This window comes from Episyrphus balteatus, chromosome 3 (genome assembly GCF_945859705.1).
Source record: "Episyrphus balteatus chromosome 3, idEpiBalt1.1, whole genome shotgun sequence".
NCBI classification, from domain to species: domain Eukaryota; kingdom Metazoa; phylum Arthropoda; class Insecta; order Diptera; family Syrphidae; genus Episyrphus; species Episyrphus balteatus.
In genome coordinates, this window is record NC_079136.1 from 51455286 (window position 1) to 51480397 (window position 25112).

The 25112-nt window shown below is 32.1% G+C and overlaps 1 protein-coding gene across 3 annotated transcripts in view; it reads left to right on the forward strand.

Annotated features, from left to right (window-relative positions):
* Positions 1-1837: 1837 nt before the first annotated feature.
* LOC129914814 (protein roadkill) overlaps positions 1838-25112 on the forward strand; it is a 270121-nt gene continuing 246846 nt past the window's right edge. For 2 of the 3 annotated variants that reach the window (XM_055994221.1, XM_055994219.1), the window contains exon 1: positions 1838-2511. The gene's annotated coding sequence lies outside the window, so the exon portion shown is untranslated. The remainder of the gene's footprint in view (positions 2512-25112) is intronic. The other variant, XM_055994220.1, reaches the window with a different exon arrangement.

The window sequence follows — 25112 nt, forward strand, 5'->3', positions numbered from 1 at the left end:
ATAGCCGCAGCAACATATTCGTTAAGAAAAAAAACATTTCTGTGCTCCATTTGATAGATAAATAGAACAATTTAACTTAAAAAATAAATAAAATCTTCTCAGTGTTATTTGTGAAAACTATTTAAAAAAAAAAACAATCTACCGCACAAATTCTTCGGCACGCCACATAAATTCCACCACCATTTCCACCATCAAAATGCACAGCCTCAGCCTTGTGCATTTAGAAAAAAAATGACACAAAAACAACCACCAATTGATTTGGAAAATATATATAAAATTGATAAATTATAAAGTTGTTGATTTTTCTGTCTTTTAGTGGCGATCAATTCCAGACATCATTGACTGAGTTTACAGCAGCTTCAGCCTTGAGCATTTAGAAAAAAAAAGTCAAAACAAGATACAAAAACTACCACCAAAGTGCAGACTGCAGAGTATTTTTTTTTTCATTTTTCTCAACTGGCCAGGCCACAATGGCGTGCCCAAGGATTTTTTTTTTATGTATTTTGTTTTCAAAAAAAAACTATTTTGTGTTTTTCCAATAAAATATTAAATAATAGTTGTTTAAAAGAATTGTTTGTTTGTTTTGAAGATTTTTTTATTTTCAGATGAAATTAAAATATGAGGGGTATTCACGATCCGATGCAACTGGTCTTGTATCATTGCAAAAGTGCAAAAGTGTAAAATCTTGCAACACTACAACAACAAAATATATGGATTGAAATTTTACAATGGTCTTGCACTTTTGCTATACCCTAACCCTATTGCAAAATAAAAATACAATGGTGTAAAATTTTTTTGACAGATGGCAGCTCGCCGTCGCGTGTCGCCCATGATGAACAGTTTATCTTTTTTATTCTTATTCTTTTTTATTTTGTTTCTTTTGATGTAATTTGTGAAAATAAATTAACCCGAACACAACAAAGAATGAAATTATAAAAAATTGAAAAAAAAGAATAAGCATCGTAGGAAAGACAACTCCGTAAAAAAAAAGAATGAAGCTGATATAATTCATATCATGGATTCCATTCAATATTTACTATAGATAAGAAGAGGTGCGTTCACGATCTATTGTAAAAAAATAAAATTTTACACTTTTACTAGACCTGTTGCACCAGATCGTGAATACCCCTATGGATTTTAGCAGTACGGATATAAACCCATGAAAGTGCTCCAAATAAGTACTTTAAAAGTACAAGTTTCAGTGCTTTTTCTGTAGGTAAAAAAGTACTGCAAAATGTACATCAGAACCACTTCCAGAAGTGCTTCGCTGATGCACTTTTGAAGTACATTTGTCTGTACTATTAATGGAGGGGAAATTTATTTCATCTTGCATGCAAGAAAGAGATAGCTGCTTCACGTATTCTTATATACAGAAAGTATATAACTGAGTTTTTTCCCGGGCTCCTATCTTTTTTCAGTGGAAAAGAAGTACTTCTTTTACGTACATATTTCACCGGTTTTTTCTGTAGTTCTGCGTTTGCTGGGAATGTTCATAACGAATTTGACAAATGGAGTAATACGTTTGTTTTGCATTTTTGTTTGCGATACTAGTCCACCGAAATCGGAGAGTTAAATCCCTGAACTGAGACTGACCCACGTTTGTACAACTAGCCCTCAGAAGATAAAAGTAGCTAAACCATGGATTAAATATTTTTACAACAACTGGTCCTAAATAATAGCCTACACTTTTTTTTTTCAAATTGTGTACTCACCTTAAACATAAAAACCAAATAAAATTCCCACAAATCCCCCATTTAAACAAAATCAAACAGTCCCACCAACCAACCAACCGAACTGTCAAAAAAATTTCCCACCATCGCTGTCACTTTTCACCGATCTGAACGAGAAAGAAATATTATCTGTGTGAAAAGTTTTTTCGTTTGTTTAGTTTTCTGAATTTTCCAAACGTATTATTGTAATTTTCCAATTGCAATTGAAAACCATTATTCTCAAAAACAAACTTATCGTATTCTTAAATACAATTTGAAGACTTTTTGGTTACCGAAAAGTTCTTCCTTGCGGGTAAAATTTTCTCATCTCTCAAAGATTTGTCGTCGAAATTTTATTTTTTTTTTTCGGTGCGCCACCATCTTTGTCTGTGACCGTGTCTGTGTAATACGCATTGCGGTGCATTCTCATTTTTATAAAAAAATCGAAAAAATTTAATAAAAATCTGTTTAAAGTGACTCAATTTTGAGATTTTAAAAGATTTTCGTATCGTTTTCAGGTAAATAACAGTTCTCGTTCCGTTAATTTGTCATTAAAATAATCGTCATTCCCGTCGTCGTCGGTCAGAAACAAAAAAGAAGAAAAAAAAAAAGTGAAGAAAAACTTCAAACTCCCATTTTGGCAATTTTTGTTCAAGCAAGAACAAAAAAAAAACAAATATATAACTATCTCGCTCTAACACATCTCTAACCTAACTGTAACACAATTAGGATTATATTGTGCTCTCACTCGGACTGCATAAAAACCGGACGACGACGAAGAAGACACAAGAGGAGGCATAAGGTCAGTAAAAGTTGGAGGAAAATTATTATGCCTAGGAAAATTTTCTCTTCAAATTGATCTCGTTTTTTTTTGTATTTATTTTGTTGTTGTTGAAAGTTGAAAATCCAGTTGGGATTAAAATAGTGTAAAATTATAAAAAAAAAACCATTAAACTATTTTCCCTTATTTTGATTTATTTTGTTGAAATTAAATTGAATTTGTGTTGCAGTTCAATGGTAAAGTGACAAGGTCATTTCGGCATAGTTTTTTTTTGATAAGAAACTCCCCGGTGTTTTTTTTGATGAAAATAATCAACAAAAAAACTTGTGGTAGGTAAATTATTTATACAATTTGTGAAGATAAAGTTGAAATAAATCTTTTTTAATTTAAAATTGAGGATTTTTTTTTTCTGGTTCGTCGCAAGAATAAAGACAGACATGTAATTGGAGAATGGAGAATCTACTGCAACATATTGATTTTTCTAGATTTGTTGGTGTTTTCTTCTTTTTTTTTTCGTGTGTAGGTACTTTGGAAGTTTCTTGAAGTTGGATTCTGTCTAGGGATTAAAAAAAATATATAGATTGTGTACTTTGTGAGTTGGTAAAAGATGCATTAATGCTTTTAAGTTGTTTATATAAATTGAAAACTTAACGAGATAACGAGAGTAAGGAAACTCTTTAAATAAAAGAAACTTAATAAATAAAAGATTGAAAAGTACAGGACATCTGACGTATGAATTTATATACATATTTGTGGGAAATTCTCTGGCAGTATGGTAGATAGTCGGAAGTTATACAATGTTGGGTACTTTGCCCTTTCTTTAAACAGAGAATAGGAGTTCTTCTTTTGAAAAAAAAAAAAAAATAAATACTGCTGTCTTGGGGGCCTTTTACATAGTAGGTATCGTGCATGGTATAAAAAGAGAAGGTATGATCATTAGAAAAAACTCAGTATCGAGAACTGTCAAAACTTATGGCTACTTAAGGTTTTGACAGCCCAGCCCATTGAAATTATTGTAAACAAATTTGTCTTGGAAATTGTTGTTGCTTTTGACTTTGCCAAATGCCAAACGTCAAAACCTTATTACCCCATTTTGTAAGATGGCGGCTCTAATGATCATACCTTGTCTTTTTATACCATGGGTATCGTGTACCTGCCAAGATAATATCATACGGCTCCTTATAGTCTAAGAGCTGGCAGCAGATTTCTTGTGCGAGAAGTAACCGATCTATATTAATAGAGCAAGGAGGTACCTACATTTATTTATTTATTTATTCTTCATCAAACAGAGCAATAATTTCTCTTACAGACAACGGCAGATCCAGGGGGGGGGGGCACGGGGTCACGTGCCCCCCCCCAGAACTGGTTCATACTTAACGCAAATAAAATTTTAAGAGTTGTTTTAATTACACTGGTCAACAAGGTTTTTGCCACAAGAACCAAAATATACTTTTCTAGTAGTTTTTGATGTGCTGAACTCGAATCTGAAGTCAGAAAATTGTTATTGGCCTCCGTTTTTGAAATATTACCGTTATAAAATGCTAAAAAACGTCATTTTGGCTGTTTTCGAGGTTCTGTTTTAATGTGGGGTAATTCACTACAAACAAATTTGTAAAGGTGATTATAAGAACAAATATTCTTCTTTCAAAAACTGTTTAAATCTTTCCGATATCTCTTTTAATGCCCGAGATATTTAAAATTTAAGTAGCTTTCTTTGAATCAGAAATAACACTGGCCAACCAAATCAAAATTTTTTTGCCACAAGAACCAAAATATACTTTTCTAGTAGTTTTTGGGGTGCTTAACTCGAATCCGCAATCAGAAAAATTCTATTAGCCTTCGTTTTTGAAATATTACCGTTATAAAATGCAAAAAAAAGTTTTTTTATAAGGGTTATATTTCAAGAACGAAGGCTAATAGAATTTTTCTGATTGCGGATTCGAGTTAAGCACCCCGAAAACTACTAGAAAAGTATATTTTGGTTCTTGTGGCAAAAATTCTGTGACCAGTGACTTAAACTTTAGATTAAATTTAGTTTCTCTTTGGCTTATTAACTGAAACTTAAGATATCTCGAGCAATAAAAGAGATATCGGGAAAACTTAAACAGTTTTTGAAAGAAGAATATCTGTTCTTATAATCACCTTTACAAATTTGTTTGTAATGAATTACCCCACATTAAAACAGAACCTCGAAAAAAGCCAAAATGACGTTTTTTAGCATTTTATAACGGTAATATTTCAAAAACGGAGGCCAATCAAATTTTTCTGACTTCAGATTCGGAATCAGCACCCCAAAAACTACTAGAAAAGTATATTTTGGTTCTTGTGGCAAATAAAAAGTTAAATTTTGTTGACCAGTGTTATATGAATAACAACAGAAAGAACTTGATTGAAACTCTTGTCTATTTCTGGCTGGAAATGCGAATTTTATAAATAAATAAACGACTATTTGTTGGGTAAACACGCATTTTTTTTTTCGATTAAAAAAAATTTTAATTGTATATGCAACTCCATTTTTTCATACGGAGGGGTTGAAGTACACAGTTAAAAAATTTGCACTTTTTTCGTTGTTTTTTTTTAAACATTAGTGTTGTTAAAATAGCGCAACACGCCACAACATTTCATAACCTATATATTATTGAACTGCTGGAACATTGAACAATCTTGCATTTCAAGAATTTGCCCAGGTTTGCACCCCCGAACCGGCTTTGAAAAAAACTAGTTGTGGGGAGAACGATTTAAAGTTTTGAACTCTGGACTAAAACGTTCGTAAGCGAAATATCAAAATACTCATAACTAGGTCAAGGTCAATTTGGCGCCAATAGACCTTCAATTTGAACACAATATTTTTGAGATATAAAAAATTTTAATAGAAATAAAAAAAAAAAAAAACTGAGTTTCCCGGGAAAAAAGTTTAATTTTTTTTATTCTTAGAATGTAGTTTTTAGTATTTGACTAAAAACTACCAGGTCATTAAATAATGGTATAAATATGTCCATAATACTGCAAAATTTTATACAAAATCAATTAAAAAACCAAAACATTTCTAAATTTCATCTTTAAAACTTAATTTCTCAAAAACTAGCTATTTAATGAAACAACTGAGTCAAAAACTAAAATAAAGAATACATTTTAAGAAAAGTTATAGCACAGGGGTGGAATCGGCTAAAATGATATTTGACTATCATATTTTTTACTATAAAATTTGATAGTTAACTATTTTCCATCTGTGTAAGGTGATCGGGAAACTGTGAAGCAGACGAACTCGCCAGAAATGGAACTCTAATACCAATTTTACCCAATAAGGCAAATATTGGTATACCAATCGCAACGTGCAAACTCATGCTGAACCAAGAAGCTATAGAGGCAACAAACATACGATGGTCAAACATTATAACTTGCCAAACGACCAAGCAGATCTGGCCTAGACTAGATCCAAAACGTTCAAAAAATTTATTGTCTCTAAGCAGATTGCATATCAGCTCTGTAATAGGTGTCTTAATAGGACACTGTCTCATAGGTAGACACGCCATAAGACTTGGCGTAATCTCTAAGGACTTCTGTAGAAGTTTGCCTTGATGAGGAAGAAGAAGAAACAATCCAACATCTTCTCTGCTCATGTCCTGCCCTTTCCAGTAGACGTAAAAAATACTTGGAAAAATATTTCTTAGAAGATACTAGTGAACTAATCAATACTGACATCTTCAACCTTCACCGCTTCATTAAAAGCTCCAACTGGTTTAATTAGTGAGGAATTTCCTTACAAAATCATGGTATCACAACGGACCAATAAATGGTCTAAGTGTGTCAGTTGTTTTCCTGACAGCCATTTCTACCTAACCTAACCTAAGGTGATCGTTTTGAGATCATTTTTAATTTTGGTTTACTTTGTATCACTTGGGTTTGACATCTGTCAAACGTCAGTAAATTTCAAAATAACCGATGAAGAGTTTCAGTTTTTCACTTCCATAGCTACAAAAATTGAGAAGACAATTATTAAAAACGTAAGTTAATATTTTTTAAAACGCTTAAAATAATAATTTATAACTTTAATATCTACCTAGCAAACAAAACTCGAAAATATTGTATAAACTTTCAATTCAGATGGCAGATCCAAAATGTTGAATATACTCAAAAAAGTATCTTATGTTAGGTATTCGAAAATTTTGTACGAGTCTATTAAAAGCACGAAATATTATTTTGAAATAATTTTTTTTGTGTACAAAGATATGATTGCTCATTACTTTGAGTCAGGGAGGTAAAATATAATTTAATTTGTTCCTCAAGTCTGACTCTTGTATTTTCTATTTCATATTCATTTACTTTATTTTAATTTGTAGGCTTAAAATAATTGTAAGGCACAAAAATATTCATTTTTCCCAAACAAAGTAAAAGCACCACGAAAAACAAGAAAAAAAATATGCTACAAATGTTAAATTGTATCAAATTGACCTCTAAAAAGGTGTCAGCTTTTGACTATCATCTTACACAGAAGAATTTTCTTGAATTTGACAGTCAACTTTCAAAAATCAGCTTACACGAATCCACCCCAGGATTGTACGTGCATTTTATGATTTTTAATATTTCCTATTTGTTCTCCCGGGTAATCGTTAGCACTTTAAATGTACCAAGAAAATGAAAATTTGTCCTTCCGAATAACTTTTTTGTCATTTGGTACCTAGACCAAAATACCGCATTGTGCGTCGTTAAAATTCGCTGCTTGTCAGTCAGTCGTATGATACTTCACTTTATTTCTAACTGTGATTGCTGATTTTTTTGCCAATCCGCCCCCCCAGAAAAAAATCCTGGATCCGCCCCTGCTTACAGACTACTTAATTATATTTAACAAAAAGATTCTTAACTTAATCCATTAGAATTTATTATTGAAATAGTCCAGTAATTTTAGGTTTCATCTGCGGAAAAATTCCTACTGGGCTCGATTTTGGTATAGACCTTGGTTACGGCGTTGTTATGAAGATGTGAAAAATCGACATTGATATCGCGTCCGCGTTAGAAGTTATAGAGGTCAAAAGGTCACGAAAATCAAATGTTCGTCATAAAATTATCTACAAATATTGCCTTATGCATTTTTCTGTGAAATCAACCGTTTTCGGAATAGAGCGATTTCAAGCGTAGGCATAATAAATGATACGTAATAATAGGTTTGTTTTATTTAAGAGTGAATAATTTTGTATTTGAATACTGAAAAATACACGTGTAAGCTCTTTGTTTTTATTATATGCATTTACATTGGCATTTAGAAATGTTAAGATGTAAATCATTATGATTACACCAAGCTCATAGCTTTGACAAATCATTCTGAAGATTAATGCAATCAGTTAGCGTTCTAATACTCAAAAATAATTTTAGATCATCGGCATACATCAAGCAGATACAGTTTCTTGAAATTGTTGGAATGTCATTTATAAAAATTAAGAACATGAGTGGTCCTAAATGACTTCCTTGCGGTACACCGGAAGTTACTTTTACTGGATCCGAAAGAATATTATTTATTTTAATGTATTGAATCCGATCTACAAGATATGATCGAAACCATTTTAATTAAGTAGAATGAAAACCCAATTTCTCAAGCTTATTAACTAGTATAGAATGATTTACTGTGTCGAAAGCCATATAGCCATAACATGAATTATATTAGTTTAAACTTTTTTAACTTAGTTTAGTTTAAACTTTCATAAATTATATTTTTGTTATCACCTTGAGCTATTATAGAGACAGTATTTTTTTGGTATAATAAATCATTTGCAAAAACTACTGTTATTGCACTTTTTCTCAAAATCGGCACCGATACAAGTCGGCAGACTTTAATGTTTGTTATCGCTACAAATCTACCTATTGGCTCTTTCAATATAAATCGGTTACCTCTCGCGAAAGAAATCCGCTGCCAGCTCTCGGTCTATTCAGGTTCATGCTTTAGTTTCTACTTGGGTAGGTAGTTTTCTGATTTCCACTACCTTAAGCCCATTTTTGGCACTTTAGGTGAAGCGGGCTCTTTGTTTTTTTTTTTTTCACAGTTTCTACTGTCCGTCTAAAGTGCGACAGATACACATCAGTATCATTCATGATCGACTCCTTAAACTGGCTCAATATTAACCAGAGACTTTTTATGTGTGCTATGCTATTTGTATATAAAATCAAAAATGCTATATGCTCAATCTATCTACGCGAAAATGTGAGAACCAATGAAATCTCAGAACACAATTTAAGAAACATTCATGACTTAAGAATTGAACGAGTACGAACAACAAGAGGATAGAGAAAAATGCAGTATATCGGATTTCAAACATTCAACAGCCTTCCAGAATCTATGAAAACCTCAGAAACAGTTTTCGAATTTAAAAGAAAATTTTTGAATTATATACGATTAAATGTTAACTAATATTTAAAAAAAATGTTAAAAAGAGCAAAAAATGTAACTTACTCTAAAAATTTTTTGTAAATTGTAAATATTTTCTTTATTAATGGCACAAGTTGCAAAATAAAACTTAACAAATAAACAAACAAAAAAGCAATTTTTACATCTACGATGTTAAAAACCCAGCTCTGTCAATTGAATCGAAATCTAAAAAAAATTTTTAGTCTATTTTAGAGGGTGTACGAGAAAAATGAAAAATTTTCGCACCGACACAGTTATAGCGATCCCAACAGCGAAAATTTAAAAATCTCAGATAGGCTTTGATACATGTCATAAGCTCATAAAAGAATTTTCAAATTTGTATCTCATTTTGTGTGGTTCTACGGTTTTATTTAAAAATAATTCTTCGTATCTAATTAGTCATTAAAAAAAACTTGAATATGGGATGGTTGATAAGTTCTTTGTTTTGGATGGATTAGGCCCAAATGAAATTATTCGAAAATGATAGAAGCTTACGTAGACCGTCAAAAAATGGGCAGCTAAATTTTAACTCCCTCGAAGATGACGTATGGCGTATGACGCAAATCCGAAAACCATCAAAAAGGGTCATAAGAAGGTGGTCAAAAACAAGCTCTGAAAAATGTTTAGACCGTTCAAAGAAGAATCCGAATGATTTTTTGTGCGCCGATGGGCAAGACTTAAATCCACCACAATACGCCAAAACAAAACTGTCGAAGTAATGGATAGAAAATTATGGTGCGCTCCAAAAAGAGCAAACCAGATAGTCTCTGTCGGAACGTGTTGGCCAGTGAATTTTAGGATGCGAAAAGGGTTCTGCTTGTCGATTAACTTGAGAAGGCTAGCCTTCTAGACTCTGGCTTCAGGAAGATTATGTAGACAAATAAAAAAAAAATGGAATTTTAGACGATCTAGGTTCGGGCAATTCTCGTCAATCTTTCTACGATTCAAAGACTAAGCATAATTGCAGGAGAAGATTTAATTTAAGATGCTGACTGTTATAAATCTAATACCAACCAAAAGATAATAAGATTCTCTATACTTTCAATCGAAATTAATTTAAAATGGGTGAACATTTTCTATAGACCGATCAAAATAAGCCCGTTTTTATAAACATTGCAAAAAACGATATACATTTACCGTTACGATAACTTTCCCTCTTCCTCTTTCTTTTTTAAAGTTAAGAAAAAGACATGTGTTGAAAACGTCACCGTTAACGCTCCTCCAATTTTAGTTTACCTTAAATAAATAAATAAATAAATAAAACTGGCGATTCTGAAAAAAAGAGACAAATGCCTCATCAAAGGTCTTTTATCGTTAGCCCGCTCCACGAACGATTTGTCTATTTATTACAAAATTCCAAAAAGGAGGAGGTATTCAATTCGTCTGAATTTTTACTTGCGATATAGGTACTATATATCAAGTTATGTATTCGTACAAAAAAAAAAAGTTGAGATAACATTTTTCCATAACATTACGATGGTAGAGAATGCCAAAAAAGTGGGTCCCGGAAGTCCGTCTGTCTGTCTGTCTGTCTGTCAGTCTGTCTGTCTGTCTGTATAAGGAGCTACAGCCTAAACGGATGGACCGATTAATGTCAAACTTGGTGTGTAGCGTTATTTGGCGACTCTCCAGAGGGGTTTTTGGAATTAATTTTTTTGGACCAAAAATAACGGTACTTGTCATATACCGATTTTAGTAAAGTTGAAATTGCTCAAAAACGGCTCCAACGATTTTGTTTAAAAAATTCAAATGTAAGTTTTAAGACAAGGTCTATCTTCTAATGAAAATTTTTTTTTTTGAAAATCATTACTAACGGTACCTGCCATAGAACCGTTTTTTTTAAATCCGATTATCTCCGAAAGTGCTTATTCTATTTCAACGAAAATTTTTGTGATGAAGAATTTATATAATTTAAATATAAGCCAAAAGCAAAATTTTGAAAAAAATACTTTTTGGATTTTTAAAAAAATTTTGAAAATTTTTTTTTGAAAAATCCAATTTTCGAAAACGGGACATTAAATTTTTTTGAAATTTTGTGTTTAGATGTTGATCAGTGATTTCTACAAAATGGCATACCAATTTTATTTTAAAATTTTTTTTCCAAGAAATTATTTATAAAAAATTAGTTTTTTAAAAAACGGCTCTAACGATTTTGAAATTTTTTTTCTAAAAATGCATGTTAGTATATCAGTCAAAACTGCATACTTGTTTTGGGGGGCAATTTGATTTCAGATTTTATATTATTTTTTTAAAAAACGAATTTCCTTTTTTTTTTCTTTCCCATATATTTAGATTTTCCAAATTTCTATATAAAAAGTCTTTAAGATTTAAGCAACTTGAACTCTAAGAGCAAGTACGTGCGACCCCAGTCGTGCAATTTATTTTTCATGTTTGTTGCCTCATAACTTTGGACTGAGTAAACCAATTTGATAATTCGTTTTGTATTGGAAAGCTGGTGCCTGCAGTGTGGTCCCATTTCAACAACAACAGTTCTTGGTGTAGAAACTATGAGAAAAACTATAAGACTCAGTTTTGATCCATGGAAGTCGGTTTTGTTTTTGTGATAAAAATTATTATTGTGACATTTGGCTTCCCCTATCACTATGATTCTACTACAGATCTTCACGAATCAATTTATTTGCTTTACCAAAAGAGTATACTACTTCAGTGCACTATGGTAGGAATGTAGAACATGACCTTGCAAACTCGAATATCGACTTAATTCAAAATCGATATTTTTGAGCTGTGACACTATCTTTCTTAACGTGCGACATGTATGTCGCACTGAGAAATTTTGTGTTTTATTTACATCATACATTTTTTTATGAATCTTTGGCTTGCAGGGTTTTAGTTTCTACCTCCGTATTTAAATAATTAAAAATTGTATTTTGAATTGTTTTGTAGGAGCACCAAAAATAATATTTTAGGCCCAAGAAATTTTTTGGCAAGCTCTCAGAGAGAATACTTTCAAGTGGAGTCTTTGAAATAGGGCACAAAGTACATATTCGGTTTAAAATTAGGTTTAAGATTAGATCCAAATATTTTTCTAAGCACGAATGAACGTTTTAAGGTCTTGTTTTTTTTTTTTTGAGCAATTTAAATGACAACTGAAACTAAGCGATTTTTACGTTACATTTTGTTGTTCTTCCTGTCGCGGAAGCTTTCTACACACTTTTTCCTCTTTATGATCTAAGCTCCTACTATAGGAAATTTCTAGTTGCTTTTTCTATGAAATGAGTTCAACCGATCACATGTGTACTGAGGAAGCTATAAGACTCCAAAACTACAAACAAACAAATGTAAAAAAGAAACCTTTTGCAATTTAAAAAGTGAAAAACATGTCTGCAATTCTTTTAAAATAGCACCTTGTCCGGTACAATTATTCAGTCGATTGTCTGTGGTAACTTTTGCCGAAACTGACAGCAAATATGTAACTATACTTCTATGAGCACAAAACCTACAAGTTATGCACTAGTTAACAAACCAGCCATCAACGCCCGCCCGAATTAACCAAAAAATAGAAAAAAAAAAAAAAAAAACTATGAAACAGTTTAAAAGCCAAACAGCAGAAATTTAAGCCCATAAAGCAGCCGCGGCATGAAACGAAAGCGCGCAGATTTCTGAATCCAAAATATTTGTTTTATTTTGTTTTGTTTGTTTGTTTGATTGTTGATTTCGCCTTTGGATTATGTAAGCAAAAGTCATGTAGCATGAACCATAAATTGTGCCACCACACACAAGCGGGAAGTGGTACATATACTCGTCGCAATAATAATATACACAACGAACGACACGACAACAAATCTATCTCATTCGTGCAGCGAGTACTCGTTCTCAGATATATAAGAGAGTACCAACTAAATGAAATCAGATTTATTGCAATGGAAAAGTGATCAACTGGGTGAGTCTGGCAGATAAACCGATGATGTAGTGTGGGTGGTGTTGTAACTTTCAGATAAACTAGTTAATAGGTTTTTTTTTGTATACCTTATTCGAAAGGGTTTTTTTTTTCTTAGGTAATACTTTTCAAATTGTGAAATCAGTTTAAATGTAATATGAAAGGATTACAAGTTTTTGAGAGATAACGTTGTGGCAAAATATTATTTATCTTTTAAATGTACACTTGGGGGATTGTTCAATTTGAGAACTTTTTAAGCAGTTTTCCGAGATTTTGGTCAAAATAGATAACATGGTGTCTTGTTTATGTCTCCTTTTGGAATTGGAATTATCCGTAAGCAAGAAATTCCGGGCTTTGACACCAGTCAATTTTTAATTTACTATATATATTGAGGTGGATTACAATGATATGAATAGAATATTTTTACCGTCAGTTGTAACAGCTAGCTATTAACCAAACTTGCTGGAAAAGCTTTATGGTTGATACCGAGGTCTATCCTGGCCTGTGAGCGAGATCACTTTTTTGGTATTTACCGATTACTCAAAGGGTTTTGATAGCATTGACCACTCCATTATGTGTTCTTAGCAATATTAGTATAGTACTGACACAGCGAACATTTGTTCCTATTATTTAACTGGAAGAAGACAGACAGTGGCTACAGATTTTGTGTTTGAACTTCATCCACTTGAGCGTGGTGCTCCTCAGGGATCTTTTTTGAGACCGCTTCTGTTCTCAACATACATCAACCGTTGAGGATTGTGTTAAAAGCACAAAAGAAGGCATTTAAGAGTTCAGCAAGTCTCACGACAACGCACGTTCATGCTAATCTAATTTTTTTACTTGCGATATAGGTACTATAGGGCAAGTTTAGGATTCGTAAAAAAAATCGAACTCGAGATAACAATTTTACATGACATTACGATGATGGAGAATGCCAAAAAAGTGGGTCCGGCAATTCTGTCTGTCTGTCTGTCTGTCTGTCTCTATCTGGAGCTGCAGCCTAAACGAGTGAAGTGATTTTCTTCAAACTTGGTAGTTAGCAGTTTTTGGTGATTCCCTAGAGGGGAAATTGAAATTTTTTTTGTATGACCAAAACTAACGGTACCTACCATATAACGGAAATAGAAAAGTTAATTTTTTTCAAAAACGGCTCTAACGATTTTGATTAAAATTTTTGTGTGTAGTACTACACATAAGAGCCAACTTTTTAAATAAAAAAAATATTTTTTGTACCGTTATTAACGGTACCTGTCATAGAACGGTTTTTTTCGTTTCTGAATATCTCGTACAACATTAACCCGATTTAAATGAAAATTTTTATACAAAAGTGTGTAAGTAAAGATAATATTAAAATTTTAGAAAATTTTCAAAAAACGCATTTTTGGTTTTTTAAAAAATATTTCAAAATTTTTTTTTGAAAATTCAATTTTTTGAAAACGGATCAATGAAAAATTTTGAAATTTAGTTTTTATGTGTAAATAAATTATTTCTTCAAAATGGCATACCAACTTTTTTTTTGAAAAAATAAATTATAAATTATAAAAAATTATTTTTTTAAAAAACGGCTCCTACAATTTTCAAAATTTTTTTTCTAAAAATGCCTTTTTATACAAGAAATAAAATGGCATATTTGTTTTTTTTTTTAAGATAATTTAAAACGGAGTTTAATTAATTATAAAAACAGATTTAATTTTTTATACTACTTATGAAATTTCTTCAAAATATCAAATTTTAAATTTCTTGAATAAAAAGCTTTAACATAATAGTTACTTTAAGCATAAGAGCAAGTACGTGCGACCCCAGTCGTGCAATTTTTTTTTTTTTAGTGTAGTGTAGAATAATTCCAGTTTTCCTTTTCCATTATTCCACTTGAAAACCAAACCCAACTGTGGAACTAAATTTGTCATCCAAGAAGAATTCACATCAAATAGATTTGCAAACCAAACCAAAAGAATTAAAACGTGTCCAGACTAACAAATATGGAAAGTGAATCCATAAATCAACCGACTTATAAACTAGACTCAACTCAACTTAAATTGTGCACTCATTCAACATGACCAGACCAATTCCTCCAACCCCAACAAGCCTATATAGTTATTATGAAATAAAATTTGAACAAGGTTACCGTTGCACTTTGTTTGCCCATAACCAATAGTAATAATTCTTTGGCAATTTGCACAAAATGTCATAAAATCATAACTCAAACGACCACTCACGACCAACAACGATGACGGCTTTTTCCACAGACTGATTACGGACCAATCCAATAGTCCGGTCGGTTGGTTGTTCGTCTTGTTGTGTTTTGTGGTGTCTCGTTGACACATACTAAATCCAAAAGCAAACAACTAAAACTTGCATTGTGTGTCAATGTCCATATCGTACATTTTCATACACATAGTATAGACCCCTCTAGCTCATTCCAAGTCTTCAAGTAACTCGGAGCTGTTTAATTTTTTCGGGGTCTCTCCCACCCTCTCGGCTCATTCTGAACACACAAAATGCAACGTAGTGTTCAATTTGTCACTTAAATAGGAACAAAAAAAAAAAGAGCAAAAATTAAAAACATTAAAACAAATGGTTTGTGTGTAGTTTTATTGACCGACCAGCCAAACAGACCAACATACCATATGCTAGTTTGTCGAGCTGAAAAATAAAACAAGTTACAAAAACAAAAAAATCAACACCGGCCACAAAATTCTGGCCAGGTGAATTGATTGCTTTTAGACTGAAACTGGCTAGCTAGCTGCTATAGGCTCTAGATTGTTGCCGAACTGATGGCGATATGGCGATGGCGGTCCAGATCAGAGTCAAGTCGGTTATTTGGTGGCAAAACTAAAACCCACCACACAATTGATTCGTATTGGTATTTAACATACATCGTTTGGTAATGAGCACACATCGCACAGAATACAAAGTGCACGCGGCGGTGAGTTTTGTTGTAGTTGTTTTTTTTTCCAGGTCAACGGTAAATATAAAGAATTTCGCAAAAACCACTTTTTTTACCTTTAATGTTTTTTTTTAATTTTATTTTTTTTTTTAAATACCTCCTACTGTGGAATGGTGTTTATTAAATGTCGAAGCCTTTTTTTTTCTTTTTTTTTTTAATACATACTACCTGCGGTTTTGAAATGTTAATCGGTATCGGCATGTTGTATCGATTTTGGAAAGCCCATTCTGTGTCTTTTTGAGAGCGTGGTTAAATATATGTATGCAATTGTATTGCCAAAAATGGGAAATCATGTTGGTGAATTTCAGCAAATTGTTAGTTATACTAGGAGCTGATTAAGGTTTAGGATAAATGATTTTCAAGACTTAAACCAAGATGTTCTATTCGCTTAACAGTCAAAAAGCTCTCTATTAGAATGTAGAGATTTTTTTAAATTCTGGACCTCAAAATAAGATCGAAATTAATCATTTCATTGAAGATGCACGGAGAAAACATAACGCCAGGGATAACTTTACTTCTAGTATATTTAATCAGAATAAAGTTGAATATACCAGAAATAAAGTTAAATATACCAGAAGCATAGTCATCCCTGCCTTATTTTTTCTCTGTGTGGGTTAAAAAAAACTGAAGGAAATATTCTTTGCCAACTTATGCCTTGATTGTCCAATTGAAGAGCAGTATAATCAATATTTTTAAAAAGTCGAGATACTGGTAAAAGTAACGTGCCCTGCAAAGGGATTCAAGAATTTTAAGCATTGTTTTGGTTGTTTGGAAAAAAAAAAAATTATAAAATTACAAGAATAGAGAAGGGTATATCAATTTTATGATCTATAGTTCTAGACTCTATGATTTAAAAATGATTCTATATGATTAAGAAGATTTGGGGAAAAAACTTAGACAAGCAAGTTTATGAAGTAAGAGCTTGTGACTAACCCTATCAAAAACTTTTCCAAAGTCCGTAAAGATTTGAGCAGTTTTAAGGTTAACATAGTTTACTTAAAAAGTAAGATTTGTTTTATTTTATTGCAATAGATTTTTTCGAACATGCTTTGTATACGCTTGGTGGCGAGATATTGAATAATATGCATAACAGTTCATCTAAAGTAGAAGCTGAATTTTTAAACAAAAATTTAAAAAACACTCAGGTCCAAGGATTTAAAACCATAATTTTCCTTTGGAGCATATAAAATAATGTTCTTTTTATTAACTCCATTTTTTTATTACCGGAAGGAATCGGCACAGGGAAATAAGGCCCAGGGACATAATTTATTGTGGCTACGGTCTATGGCCCACATTCAATTTGGAGCTTATGTCCAACTTATTGGAAGAATCTGGATTAAGAAGAAAACCTTTGGTTGGATACCTTTTGAGAACAAAAATGTTAGGTGGGGCATAACTCCATACAATTTTGGAATGGACTTATGTATGTAGTTATGTCCCACCCATGTATGTTATGTCTTTGCTAGTGGGACATAACGCGCTTTTTATTTTGTAGGACTTATGTCCCAATTGATTGGGACATAGGCCCCACATTATTTAAAGAAAAAATAGAGCAATTTTTCAGCTGAAAGTTGTTGTCTTTCATTGTCATTTGATAATTGATTTTTAAGGAAGGTTTCAGCAAACACAAAATTTGTTGAGGTATCAGCTAAATTCAAAAGTTTTTGTGTTTTTTTGGATCGTTAGATCCAATAATTTGCAGCTCAGCGGAATTCAGAGTCATAAAAATAGTAGTGAAAGAGACTGTTGTTGATTTAATATCTATATGAAGAGCTATTTCAGTTATAATAGCCTGACCTGCTTATATACTTTTAATCAAAACCATTGTCTTCAATTATGACAAAAAAAAAAAACTGATTAAGTCCTTCGCTTAAAATATACAGTGACGGACAAAACAATAAGACCACCTCTATCACTTTTAAAATATTCTCTCTATCTCTTTTTAAAATTATATAAAAAGGCTCTTTTTACTATATTCTGCTTAAAATAGGGGAACTATTATGAAATATAAGAAAAAAAACATGCACAGATAATTTGATGCAAAAAATAAATGTTTAAACTAAAAAGAACTCTCAAATCGTGTGGACAAAACAATAGGACCAAGTGAAGTCATTTATTTTTGTATTACCTAGGATTCAAATTTTAAACAATATTTTAAAAAGAATACTCTTGTGAGATCATTTAATATTAGTGGAGCAAAAAAAAAGTTGGGAAAAGATTAAAATGGGTCGTGGAGTTCATTGTTCTTCAGCCGTGAGAGAATTGATGCATTAACTGACAAGAGAAGGCAAATCAGAACGGGAAATTACCGAAACTATTGGTTAATTAAAAAAGTTTGTATTAAACGCACTAGAGCCCCCAAAAGAAAATTTTAAAATAGAAACAAAGCGAAAAACTTCACAAAAACACGTCTTAGAAATAATGCGATTGTCATAAAAAGACACTTTCAGGTCATCTTTGGACATTAAATTAGAACTTAACTTGCTAATAAGTGAGAAAACGCTCAGAAGAAGACCATAAGAAAAGTAACTCTTCCAAAGAATCCCCAGAGAAGTTTCACTCCTCAGCAAGAGGCATCGCAAAAACCGAATCAATTTTGCAAAAAACTTGGATTAATTGGATTGGTCCAGATAATGAAGACAAAATGGCGCAATGTTCTGTAGCCCGACGAAAGTAAAGTCAAATTAATGGGATCAGATGGCAAAAGATGGATAAGGCGTTTAGAGTACGCAGAATTCAAACCGCAATACACAAGACAAACGCTTAAACACGGTGGTATAGAAACATCATCGTGTGGAGGTATTTTTCTTGGCACGTAGTAGGTATAATTTTTTGGATTAAAGAAAACATGGACCAGCATTTGTATCCCAATTTCTTAAAAGAAGATTTTTTGCCCTATACGGAATGGAAAATGTCCCTAAAATGGCAGTTTATGCATTATAATGACCGTAAATATACATTGGGTCCAGTTCAAATATGGCTTAAGGGGCATAGAATTAATGTTATGTCTTGGTTTGCCCGACCGCCGGACCCAAGTCCAATTGAAAATTTGCGGGATATCGTTGAGAACTCATTGGGTGCAAAAAAGTCGAGAAATAAGGATGAGTTGTGGCAAAAACTTCAAAAGACTTGGTATGTAATACCGAGACGAACTTCTCGCAAATTAGTAGAATTAAAGCCTCCAAAAGTATGTGCGGTGATGGAAAATAAGGGCTTTTCGACAATTTATTAGTTTTGACCAGAAAAAGAATTGAAATATGAAATAATTTCCATTTTTTGAGTAGTGGTCCTATTGTTTTGACCGCTTTAGAAATCAATTTATTTTCGTATTTATTTATTTTTTTTATTTAAACAAAAAATCTTGTTAGATAATGATTTGATTTAAGTTCCTGATACTGTAAATTTTATATTAATAATATTTTTTCTTTTAAAAACAATGAAAAAAGTGTGTTTTATGATTTGTTTTTAAAGTAAGACGAAATGGTCTTATTGTTTTGTCCATCATTGTAACTTCATTAGCAACCCTCTCCTCCCCCATTGACGTGACCCAATATTGTCAAGAATCATCATTCTGTCCCTTGTCCTCTATGCATTTTTCTAGAATTTCATTATCTGTACTATGCTAATAGCTCATGTTTATTAAATAAACTTTCCCCCCATAGTTGACCCTTCAATAAAATGTTGCTCAAAATTCCAAGTCTACTAAAATGTATCTCATGCTCGCAGTTCTGTTGTATACATAAAACCGATTCAAGTGATGTGTGTTGTAAATTTTAAACACTTTTTTCCAACATCCTCAGCGCAATGTCCTACATTAATTCATACTTAAAATTGCCTAATGTGGCAGTGAGTGACGCGCCAAAACCATATAAAACCGTCCTATAAGCTCAAACTAACCCAGTTTCCCGGACACTTCATCTCACCGAACCAAAAAAAAAAAAAAACCGAAACCACGATTCGACTCGACTTTATACTTTTTTTTAAATTCTTTTCACAAGTTTTTGCTGAGTTTATTTTATTTTGGACTGGCAGTGCATAAATATAAAGTTGACTCAATCCAACCGCATATGTACATATATGAGAGATAGAGAGAACTATATAGGTCAGTAGATTGTGTTGTAGTTGACTATAACGTTTGATGTTCTAACAACAACAACAATTGGAGTGTGTGGGTGAAGGTATAGTACCTTCATAATCTAGGATCCCCTCCCTTTCGGCATGATTCTCAAATGCATCCATCAAAAGAGTGTATATTTTTTCGGCTTCGAATCACACTTCGACCTAGTTTCTCTCACGCCGCGTCGCCGAACCGCGCCGATTAACGCTCTCGTTTATGCTGCTTCAACAGTAGCATCAGGACCAAGAGTTGTATAGTTCCAGTAGCAGCATCAGGCACAACCATAAAAGAAATACAAATTTTCAAAAAATAAAATAAAACAAAAAAGCAAGTTACATGTAAACTAAAACACTTTTCTAGTATTTATGTATCTAGGAGTCGCCTTTTCATGACGACGACTACGACGAACGACGATGATGACGGCGGCTTTCCTTGTGTCCCAAGAGTTTGTCCCACATTATAGCCGTATGATGGTATATGGTGTGGAGCAAGGCTCACACTCCTCCAGTGCCGAAGGCAGAGGTGGAAGTGGAGGCGGACGAAAAGACAGCTACCTTCGTTTCAGTGTATATCTGCGCGAATGTAATTGCACTGAATCTAATGGTTCTCGTTCTGTTATAAGACTAGCTAAATGTAGCGCCCTCATTTTACCCTCATCTAGTACTCGGATTGGGACATCCTCTTTTGCTTCTTCGGCTCGGTCTAGAAACTCACTGATACTGCTGATGGTTTTGATGATGCTGCTGATGAAGATGATGATGATGCACATAGTGTTTTACTACTGCACAGTTTTTCTGTGGTGCTGAAGAACAGGCTCTCTCAGCGTGGTAATAGCATCTCCGCTCGTGTGTGTTTGTGTGTCTGTATGTCTTCTGTTTCTGTACCAAATGAACCTCATAAAATCACTTTGCATTTCATAATTCTTTCTCTATTTTTTGTTGTTGTTTTTGTTGTCTGATGGGCTTGGTGTACCTGTTTAGGATTTCTAGAATTCGAAATCGAGGGCGTTCGCGTATTATACACCAGTAGCAGCATCAGCATAGCAAAAAAAAAGAGTCTTCTTAAAAATTGTTTTCTTTACATTTTTATATACATATTTTGTTTTTTCTTCTTCTTTTGCATTTTTTTTTTTCATTACTCGGAAAATTGCTTTTTATTTTCGAAACAAGCGTGAATTGCATTTTCAAATAAACAAAATTCAGGTTAGTATTACAAGAACTAGAGCCCTCTTTCTATCCTCACTCTCACCCCCTGCCTCCCTCCATCCCTCCCCGACACCCACTTGAATATTCTGCTTTTGGATGAGCCATAAATTAAAGGGAACAAAACAAAAACGAGTACAAGCATTTAACGTTTAAAAAAAAAGTAAACTATGAATGTTTAAGTTTTTTGGTTTGTTTTACTTGGCAGTAGGAGGTGGTTTGGCTTTCAAGAGGTGGTTTATTGACGTTGTTGGTTTTTTTATTGGCTTTTATATTTTTAAAGTTTTTAATTAGTTTGTTTTTTTTTTTTTTTTTTTTTTTTGGATGAGAATATTGAGTTTTGCATGAGCGAGGTATTAATGTTTTGGTTCTTTTTTAACCTAATGAAATTAGAACAAGAGGTAGTTTTGAAGTTCTTCAAAGTATAGGTTCGATTTAGGTGAAACTTTTGTAGTAACGTAACAGGGTTATTATGGGTGATTATATTGTTGGTGCACTAAAAAAAGTATTTTACTTTGAAAGAATTTTTTATGTGAAACATTCGCATCCACTCATAAGAATTTAGACTTGCTAAAAATGGAAAGTTACAGTTTCCGTGAAGGTGTCAAACAAAGAGACTATTCATATGGGAGATTGAACAAATCCGATTCTACTGAAATTTTCATTATTTTGCGATTAATAACAAGAATCTATATAAATTTCAGTATAATCAACTTTAAAAATAATCTAATGTGGCCTTCCAAAAAAAAAAATGCAATCAAACGGGAAATTCAGAATAAATTCTTTTTCTCGAGAACTGTTCATGAAAAATACACTCTTTGATTGATTCATTTTACATTCCAGGTACAAATATCCTATTTAAGGAAACATTGTTTTATAGAACGAATTTTTTTAAGGGTTTAAGGGTGTTCGAAATGGGTGTTTAATTGGGTTCAGATCCGAGCTAGACATGGCTTTATACATGCAGGGGGTGTCCTGTTAAGAATGGAAAAGCCTAAATATTTGATTGCTTCACATATGACTGTTCTAAAACACAGCAGAAAAAACACCAGTTAATAAAATATTAGCTTTTTTCGTTCAGTGTATTTTGTATTTCTTCGTCTTACCTTTTTTTTGCACAACAACCACGAATGAATAAATTAAAAAAAATTCTTTTTTTTTTTTTATTTTTTTACAATAATTGACTAACTTTATAATCAGTTAAAAGATTTCATAACTGTTGCACCTTTTCTTTAAAGAAAATTTGAGTTTTTTTTTACATTTTGCGTCGAAAAACAAACATTAAATTTTTTTAAAAGAAAATGTGCAACAGTTATGAAAAGTTTTAACTGCTTACAGCCATCAGCTACTTCAGGCTTCTCCATACTTTAACGGACACCCTGTATATGTAAAGGATTTTCATGAGTTGATTAACTTCTATTTTATAGTTGGTCAAAGTGCGGGTTTTTCTCGCACGGTGGGTGTAATCTTACATGAAAAAAAAAAAAAAAAAATACTATAGCATTACATATTTTATTCCCACTGCAAAGACAACATTTTTAATAAAGTTCGTAAGGTAACCATTTATACCATTGATTTTATCGGAGTAATCACAGATTTTCCTTATTTTCCAAAAAAAAACACCATTTCATCTAAAATATTTTGACTGCTGAGATTCTTATTTCTGTTGTTAATGAAGGATTTTCACTATTTGAGTATCTATAATTTGGGAGCGGGTCATAATTCTGCTTGTCAAAATTCTGTACGGCAAAATTCTGTGGGGTCAAAATACTGTAATACCATAATTCTGTACGTCATTATACTGTAAATACAAAATTCTGTACGTCAAAATACTGTATGAACAAAATACTGACATGCAAAATTCTGTTTTGTAAAATTCTGTACGGCAAAATACTGTATATCAAAATTCTGTAAAAATGCTGTAATAAAATATCGTTTTGATAATGTAAAAAAGAGCGAGCGCACTTTTTTACATTATCAAAACGATATTTTATTACAGCATTTTTACAGAATTTTGATTTACAGAATTTTGATGTACAGAATTCTGAAATACAGTATTTTGACCAACCAGAATTTTGCTATACAGAATTTTGACTTTCAGAATTTTGTTCCCACAGCATTTTGCACATACAGAATTTTGACATACAGTATTTTGGCATACAGTATTTTGAATACAGAATTTTTCAACATACAGAATTTCGACCCCAACCCCTATAATTTTTGTCACAGTTTTTTTTTAGTACTTATTCTGAATTTTATCTTAAAAAAAAAACAAACACCCTTTCACTCAAGATAATGTCTCCCACGAAAAAAAAACACCTTTCCAAATAATTTTTTTAAGAATTAACATTATTTATTTAAATGTCTATTTTACCTGTACTGTTATAGTTCCTCTATCGCAAATAAAATGAAACCGAAGGGATTAAACCTCGGACTTCAGCGTGAGAGCCGAATACACTGGTCAACAAGGTTTTTGCCACAAGAACCAAAATATACTTTTCTAGTAGATTTTGGGGTGCTGAATCCGAATCTGAAGACAGAACAGTTTGATTGGCCTTCGTTTTTGAAATATTACCGTTAGAAAATGTCAAAAAACGTAATTTTGGCTGTTTTCGAGGTTATGTTTTTATGTGGAGTAATTCATTATAATAAAATTTGTAACGTTGCCTATAAGAGCTAGTTTTATTCTTCCAAAATGTTTAAACCTTTCCGATATCTCTTTTATTGCCCGAGATATTTAAAATTTAAGTAGCGGTCTTTGAATCAGAAGCAACACTGGCCAACCATATTAAACTTTTTTTGTCACAAGAATCAAAATATACTTTTCTAAAGGTTTTTGGGTTGCTGATTTCGAATCCACAATCAGAATTATATTGGCCTTCGTTCTTGAAATATTACCGTTATAAAATGCAAAAAAAGGGTTTTTTTATAACGGTTATATTTCAAGAACGGAGGCTAATAGAATTTTTCCGATTGCGGATTTGAGTTCAGCAACTCAAAAACCTTCAGAAAAGTATATTTTGGTTCTTGTGGCAAAAATTCTGTGACCAGTGACTTATACTTTAGATTAAGTTCAGTTTCTCTTTATCTTATTAAATGAAACCTAAGATATCTCGAGCAATAAAAGAGATATCGGGAAAATTTAAACAGTTGAAAGAAGAATATATGTTGTTATAATAACTGTTACAAATTTGTTTATAATGAATTACACCACATAAAAACAGAATCTCGAAAACAGCCAAAATGACGTTTTTTAGCATTTTATAACGGTAATATTTAAAAAACGGAGGCCAATCAAATTTTTTTGACAGATTCGGATTCAGCACCCCAAAAACTACTATAGAAAAGTATATTTTTGTTCTTGTGGCAAAAAAAAGTTAAATTTTGTTGACCAGTGATATCAGTAATGTACTGTTCAGGATTTCGCCGCTCATCTGTATACTACGTGGCCGTACCCTAAATATTACACTTCACTTGATTTTACAAACTTTGATAACAGTTTTATTAAAATAAAAAATTTTCTTTTTCGCAAACGAGTAAAACATTGTTTTATAAAAAAAATAGTACGTATACGCAACAGTGAACTTTCTTAATTGATATTAATTTTATTGATTTAAAGATTAAAGAAAAAAATATTTGTGTAATATCAAAACAAAATAACTTATATTTTATAAACACTACGAAGGCAACCCTGAATAGGACAAACTTTTGGGTAGGCAGTTTTCTTCTGGTCGACAAGGAATCGAAAACTTTTTCATGAAATCAAAATTCTGTTGAGAATTTTTTTTTCAAAATATAAAACTCTGTAGTTTTAATGCTTTCAAGAATATTTAACTACATAACTTTTAATTTGTTTAACCATTAATAAAAAAAATGTTGCCATTTGTTATAATCTTCTGCAAACCAGTTCTTCCTTTTAAAATTAATGAAATCAAAAAATCCAAATCGTTTTCTCTGAAAAATAAAAGATTAAAGGATTTTCCAATGAATGTCATCCTTTCCACCACTTTAAACTTCAAGCGACCAACAAAAACTTCAAACTTCAATTTTGTTTTACTCCT